The sequence below is a fragment of the Thalassophryne amazonica genome, chromosome 7, assembly GCF_902500255.1.
Source record: "Thalassophryne amazonica chromosome 7, fThaAma1.1, whole genome shotgun sequence".
In the NCBI taxonomy this organism is placed as follows: domain Eukaryota; kingdom Metazoa; phylum Chordata; class Actinopteri; order Batrachoidiformes; family Batrachoididae; genus Thalassophryne; species Thalassophryne amazonica.
The window spans coordinates 55,149,242-55,155,241 of NC_047109.1; the positions used below are offsets into that span (position 1 = coordinate 55,149,242).

Here is a 6,000-nt window from a genome sequence, read left to right on the forward strand (position 1 = left end):
CATAAGTTTAGGATAAATTACTTATCATGAATTTAATTTTCGAAGTGGCACTAATGACAACACTCATACTGAACATACTTTCGCTTGCATAGACTGATTTTGGAGATCAAGCAATATTGCAGATGGGCTTTCTGAGGTCCCAGATAGCTTTTCTGATTTCCTTTTCTAACTTTCAGAATTTAGTAAATTAGCATATGGTCCATTGATACTTATGTGTAGACACTAGTCCCAAGACGCAACTATTTTTGGTTTCAAATCTGGGCAAATGCAGTCCCAGAAAATTCCAAATGTGACAAACAAGAAACAGGTGTTGTAAACAACATGCTACTAAAAAATACAAACTTGCAGAAACAAAGATACTATTCTGATATGGTTTTACACATAAGACTGACATGGTTTGCACTTAAGACTGGCATAGCATGTTTCAAGTACACACATATATATCAGAAGGTGGGGGGGACATACCCTATTCTGTCCCCTCTGGTTGAAAAGGTGGGTGGGATATGTCCCCCCATCCCCCACCAAATTGCACCCATGTGTACAGTAATATTGTTTCCAATGTTAATACCAATTTTAAGCCTTACTGTACTCAACACGATAGTACTTAAAAACTAATCATTTAGCAGACTTGCACAGAATTAAGATGGCACCCCCTCTCCTCGTCACCCCTGGTTACAGCCCTGTAGTTGTGGCACAAAGTATTCCCCCCCACCCCGTCTCCCCGTACAGTTTATAGCTATTAGCAGAAAACGCTAAAAAATAAATTAAAGATAACGTAGGAAAAGGTCACAGTAGTAAACCACAGTAACATGGATCTATATAAATGATGGGCCGTGTATTTTACACACCAAATGCACCAATTATTCAGAAAATGTTCTTTTAAAATAAGGAACAGTCGTTTACTCACCTTGCTGAGCAGAAACTCCCAGAATATTACAGTTATTAACCGACGACCAAAGAAAATAAGCACAGAAACGCGTTTAAAAGAACTGCAACAGAAAGAAAAGAGACCCAGAAGCGTCTCCTCCGAAGGGGGCGTGGCCTAAAGTGCAGCCAAAGAAAGTGGAAAGACTGAGGAGGAAGAGGAGGGATGGAGAGGAGGAGAGGAAGAGGCTGGGGTTTATTGATTTTTTTTTTTTTTTTTTTTTTTGCCTCCCTTCTTTTGTCTTCTACAAGCCTGAAACCCTTTGTATTTCTGTGTTTACGTTTTAAAGGGACAAATGTCGCACTGAAATCATATTTCAACACATTCAGTCGAAGGCAAATTCGACATTTTGTTTTCTATTTAGTTCAAAAAAACAAATGGTTTGCACAGCACAAAGACTGCTGTTGATGAAAATTAATACAAAAATTAAATGTAAAAACCTATTGAACACAACCCAGTTTTTAACATGAATTTCAGGAGCCATTCTAAAATGAAATATGCAGGTTGATCATTTAAATTATGCTTTAAAACTGTTAAAATAGAAGCAATACAGCACCTAAAAAAATACAGCAATACATGGGTACATCCCAAGTACAGGACAACATGTAAAATAAAATGTTTTAAAAAGGTCTTCAGACTTATTTTTCCTTTTTTGAATACTTTAACACACACTCAGATAATGGACCTGAGATCTGAGAAGCTCTAAATGCTGTATGACTGAATATTTAAACACTGAGAATGGGAAAAATAAAGTGTGTGCACTTTTAAACATTTTTAAAAGTCGAAATGACACTCTTTTTCCTTTATATAATTATTTGTAAATATTAGATGGATTTCACTGTGGCTTAGTGGTTAGCACGGGTGCCTCACAGCAAGAAGGTCGTGGGATGGGATTGATTCCCACTCTTTGGGTGTGGAGTTTGCATGTTCTCCCTGTGTCCGTGTGGGTTTCCTTCGGGGGACAAATTATATATACACACACCACACACACACACACACACACATATATATATATATATATATATGTGTGTGTATGTATAATATATATATATATATATATATATGTGTGTGTGTGTGTGTGTGTGTGTGTGTGTGTATACAGTGACTATAAGAATTTCTTGCAAGATGTAGCTTTTAAGCAAAACCAGCGGAGATATCCACTTTTGTGGTCATCTCGGTCTACAATATGTTTATATCTACAATATGTTTGTTTGATTGTAAGGTAGCACGATATCTTCATAAGAATGCCTAATCTGGTTTTGTTAAAGGTGTGTTGGCCAAAGGAATCGAAAGACGTTTATTTGGTTTTTGGTTAGGACTGGTAAACAATCAAGGTCAGAGGTCAAGGTCAAATTTGAAAAACATTAGTTTATAAAATTTATATAAATGACTTCAAATATTTTTTTAATTGTCAGTGAAGGTCAAATTAGAAAAAGTAAAACAAGGAAAATGTTTAATTTATGATTTAGTTCAGAGGTATCACTGTTGTGAATTTCAGTGTTTTAAAGCCCACGTAAAGTTTTCTCCACGTGTATGGTACTTTGAAATGTGAGTGTTGCATTGTTGTGCATTGCATTGCATTGTTGAATTAGGCTATAGCTATTGCATAGCTAGATATATAGATAGATCATTTGTCAATGACAAAGTTTTTGTTGTTGTAGCTGACTTTATTAGACAATAAATAAACAAATAATGACACCCAAAGTCACTAGATTAAAGGCCTAGAGATTATTTCAATATCGTTTGGGTTTCAGCTAATATATTTATCAGGAATGCAGAGTAAGTTGAATCACTGAAGAGCTTGGCCGTTCTCGCAGTGTGAATGACAGTTCAGGGAGAGTAAGTGGAGAAGCTGAAAAGACACTGAAGAGGCTGTGCAGATAACTTTTGACTGTTGCTTCACTGCTCACATCTTTGTGCAGCATAGAGAACAACATTAAATAAAACGTTTAAAATCTACCTAAATGTTTGCTTTATCTTAAACTAGTGCAGTGCCCACAGGAAGTTTATATTAATATAGAAAATTGGGAGTTTAAGTAGATTTTTCATGGATGGTCGTATGAGGCTGTGTTTGAAGGTGTGATGTACAAAGAGGTGTAATTACTCTTACATAGTTTTAACAGACAAAGTGTACATTTGTTAAGACATGGTTGGCATTAAGATACAAAGAGACAGTTATTTTAAGAAAAAGACTGACCTTCACCCAACATGGTCAGACATGCACAGTGGCTTAGTGGTTAGCACTGTTGCCTCACACCAAGACATGGAGATTGCATGTTCTCCTCGTGGGTTTCCTCTGGGTGCTCCAGTTTCCTCCCACATCTGAAGACATGCAGATTAGATGAATTGGAAACCTAAATATTGTACAGGTCTCTCTTGTAAAACAGATTTCGATCTCAGTGGGACTAACCTGGTTATATAAAGGTGAAATGTAAATAAAAACAGAACACAAAGATTTGCAAATCCTCTTCAACCTATATTTAACTGAATATACCACAAAGACAAGATATTTAATGTTCAAACTGATAGATTTTTTGTTTTTGTGCAAATATTTGCTCATTTTGAAATGGATGCCTGCAACACATTTCAAAAATGCTGGGACAGTGGTATGTTTACCACTGTGTTACATCACCTTTCCTTCTAACAACACTCAATAAGCGTTTTGGAACTGAGGACACTAATTGCTGAAGCTTTGTAGGTGGAATTCTTTCACATTCTTGCTTGATGTACGACTTCAGTTGTCTAACAGTCCAGGGTCTCCGTTGTCGTATTTTGCGCTTCACCATGCGCCACACATTTTCAATGGGCGAATCTAGTACCAGCACTCTTTTACTATGAAGCCACGCTGCTGTAACACGTGCAAAATGTGGCTTGGCTTAAAAGGAGCATCCCCAAAAGTCTCAGCCATTCACAAGCAAAGATGGGGTGAGGATCACCACTTTGTGAACAACTGCATGAAAAAAATAGTCCAACAGTTTAAGAACAATGTTTCTCAACATTCAATTGCAAGGAATTTAGGGATTCCATCATCTACTGTTCTTAATATAACCAGAAGATTCAGAGAATCTGGAGAACTTTCTACACGTAAGCGGTAAGGCCGAAACCAACATTGAATGCCCCGTTACTTCCGTTAGCAGACTTTTAATGAGCCTTTCATTGGATTCAGGTGTGTTGGAGCAGGGAGACAACTAAGAGTGTCAGGAATGTGGCTCTCGAGGACTGAACTTGGCCACCCCTGGTGTAAAGGATCTTACCATGTGGACTCAGGAACACTTCAGAAAACCAGTCAGTTAACACAGTTCATCGCTACATCTAGTTACGTCACAACGTCCCAACTTCATTGGAATTGGGGTTGTAGGAAGAAATAAACATAGTTAAGTGTGCATGAAGCACAAACATATGGAGGTGAATACAGTAGTTATTGATAATGTGAGTCAGGGACATTTAGGTTTCTTGTGAAATTTGTGGATTGATTGATAACTTTTTTCATTTTCATATATTTGGGGTTTTAGCAAGGACACTGTATGTAGTTGAACCCTGTTCTACTAAAGTAAAAGTACCATTACCGCCGGTGCCTTTTGCTTTTTGTTATTGGCCATTGAAGAAAAGCAAAAACACTAATGCAACAGCATGATTTTAAAAGTGTTTTGAAGGCTCAATCTGGTTTGATTTATTTTTTGAGGTGAAGTAAAGGGTATGTATGGTGGAATATTTTATAAAGTATGAATTTGTGTAGGTGATCGGCAGACAGTTTTAGACATATGGTCAAGTGTTAGGGGGAAGTGTTGGCTTTTTAAATACTTGAAAGACACTGGACTCATCAAGAGGATTTAGTACTGCTGTAATGGACTGATGCAGAAGGAGCGGGCCAACCCTGTAATGAAAATAAAGGTTTCAAAATAAAGGTTTTGAAAATTATTACCCAAAATTTTTATAATAAAGGATGCACATCATCGTGCCATGCTCAAGCCATATCTGAAAGCTGAGGCCAATCTGACAAACAGTCAGAGAGATATGTGAGCCACATGCCGCAGTCACACAGACATTTCTTGCTTTATTGATATATGACTGACTGCTAATTTCAACAATTACATTAAATTTTGAAAGGCATCAGAGGAGTGATTCAAACCCTGCACGCTCCACACACTGGGACGCATCCATGTTCCATATGTTATGCAAGTTTTTAAGTGTGCACAGTGTTTTGATTACAGAAACATGATGTGATCATTTGTTTCTTGCTTTTGTTGCAAGGTAATGCAGCTTCCTATGTGTATTATTCATCAGAGGGAGTTTTTCTTTACTCCTGTCACCTGTGTGCTTGCTATAGGGGTTGGTAACGTTCGACCTTACTTGTGTGAAGCACAGTGAGGCAGCTTTGATGTGATTTGGTGCTATATAAATTAAATTAATTGAACTGAATTATTATTCTCTCACTCCCAAACCAGACTCATTTATACAGTAAACAGACAGGGAACATGGTAACCTCAAAGTGAAAGACTGCAGTTTACTTAGATCTCACAGTGAATCTTATGAGGAAATTTTCTGCATAGATGAAATTAATTAGATTAAAACCCTTTTTAATCCGCAAGGGGTAATTTATGTGCAGCCATACAGTTCATACATGCAACAATAAGTCCCTTCACCTTCTCCCTTGTTTCACTCATGGTCATCACAGCAGAGCTGAGTGGTATGGGCAAGGGTGGCCTTGAACCTGGAACCTTTCATGCTGAAAACAATCTCACTGCTTGGCCACCACCCCTACTCCAAGTAAATCTCTTCAGCTTCTCCCTTTTTTTCACTCTGGGTCACCACATCAGATCCAAGGTGGATCTGAATGTTGATTCGGCACAAGTTTTACACCTGTTGCCCTTCCTGACACAACTCTGTGTTATGTGGAGAATGGACAGGTGGTGGAACCCGAACCCTTCTCCACTGGAAACAAGTGTACTTGGCCATCGTCCTGTTAATAGAATAAAAGTGTTCATGAAAACTTTGACCGCTGTTGGGACAAAGAAACCTTCTGAAATGTTTAGTAGAGCACTGAGGCACCACAAGTCGCTCACTGAAGGAGCATT

The 6,000-nt window shown here is 37.9% G+C and overlaps 1 long non-coding RNA gene across 1 annotated transcript in view; it reads right to left on the bottom strand.

The window, feature by feature from the left end:
* LOC117513959 overlaps positions 1-1,035 on the bottom strand; it is an 87,565-nt gene extending 86,530 nt beyond the window's left edge. Inside the window, exon 1 of the long non-coding RNA XR_004561758.1 lies at positions 908-1,035. This is a non-coding gene — a long non-coding RNA (uncharacterized LOC117513959). The remainder of the gene's footprint in view (positions 1-907) is intronic.
* Between the last annotated feature and the right edge of the window lie 4,965 nt (positions 1,036-6,000).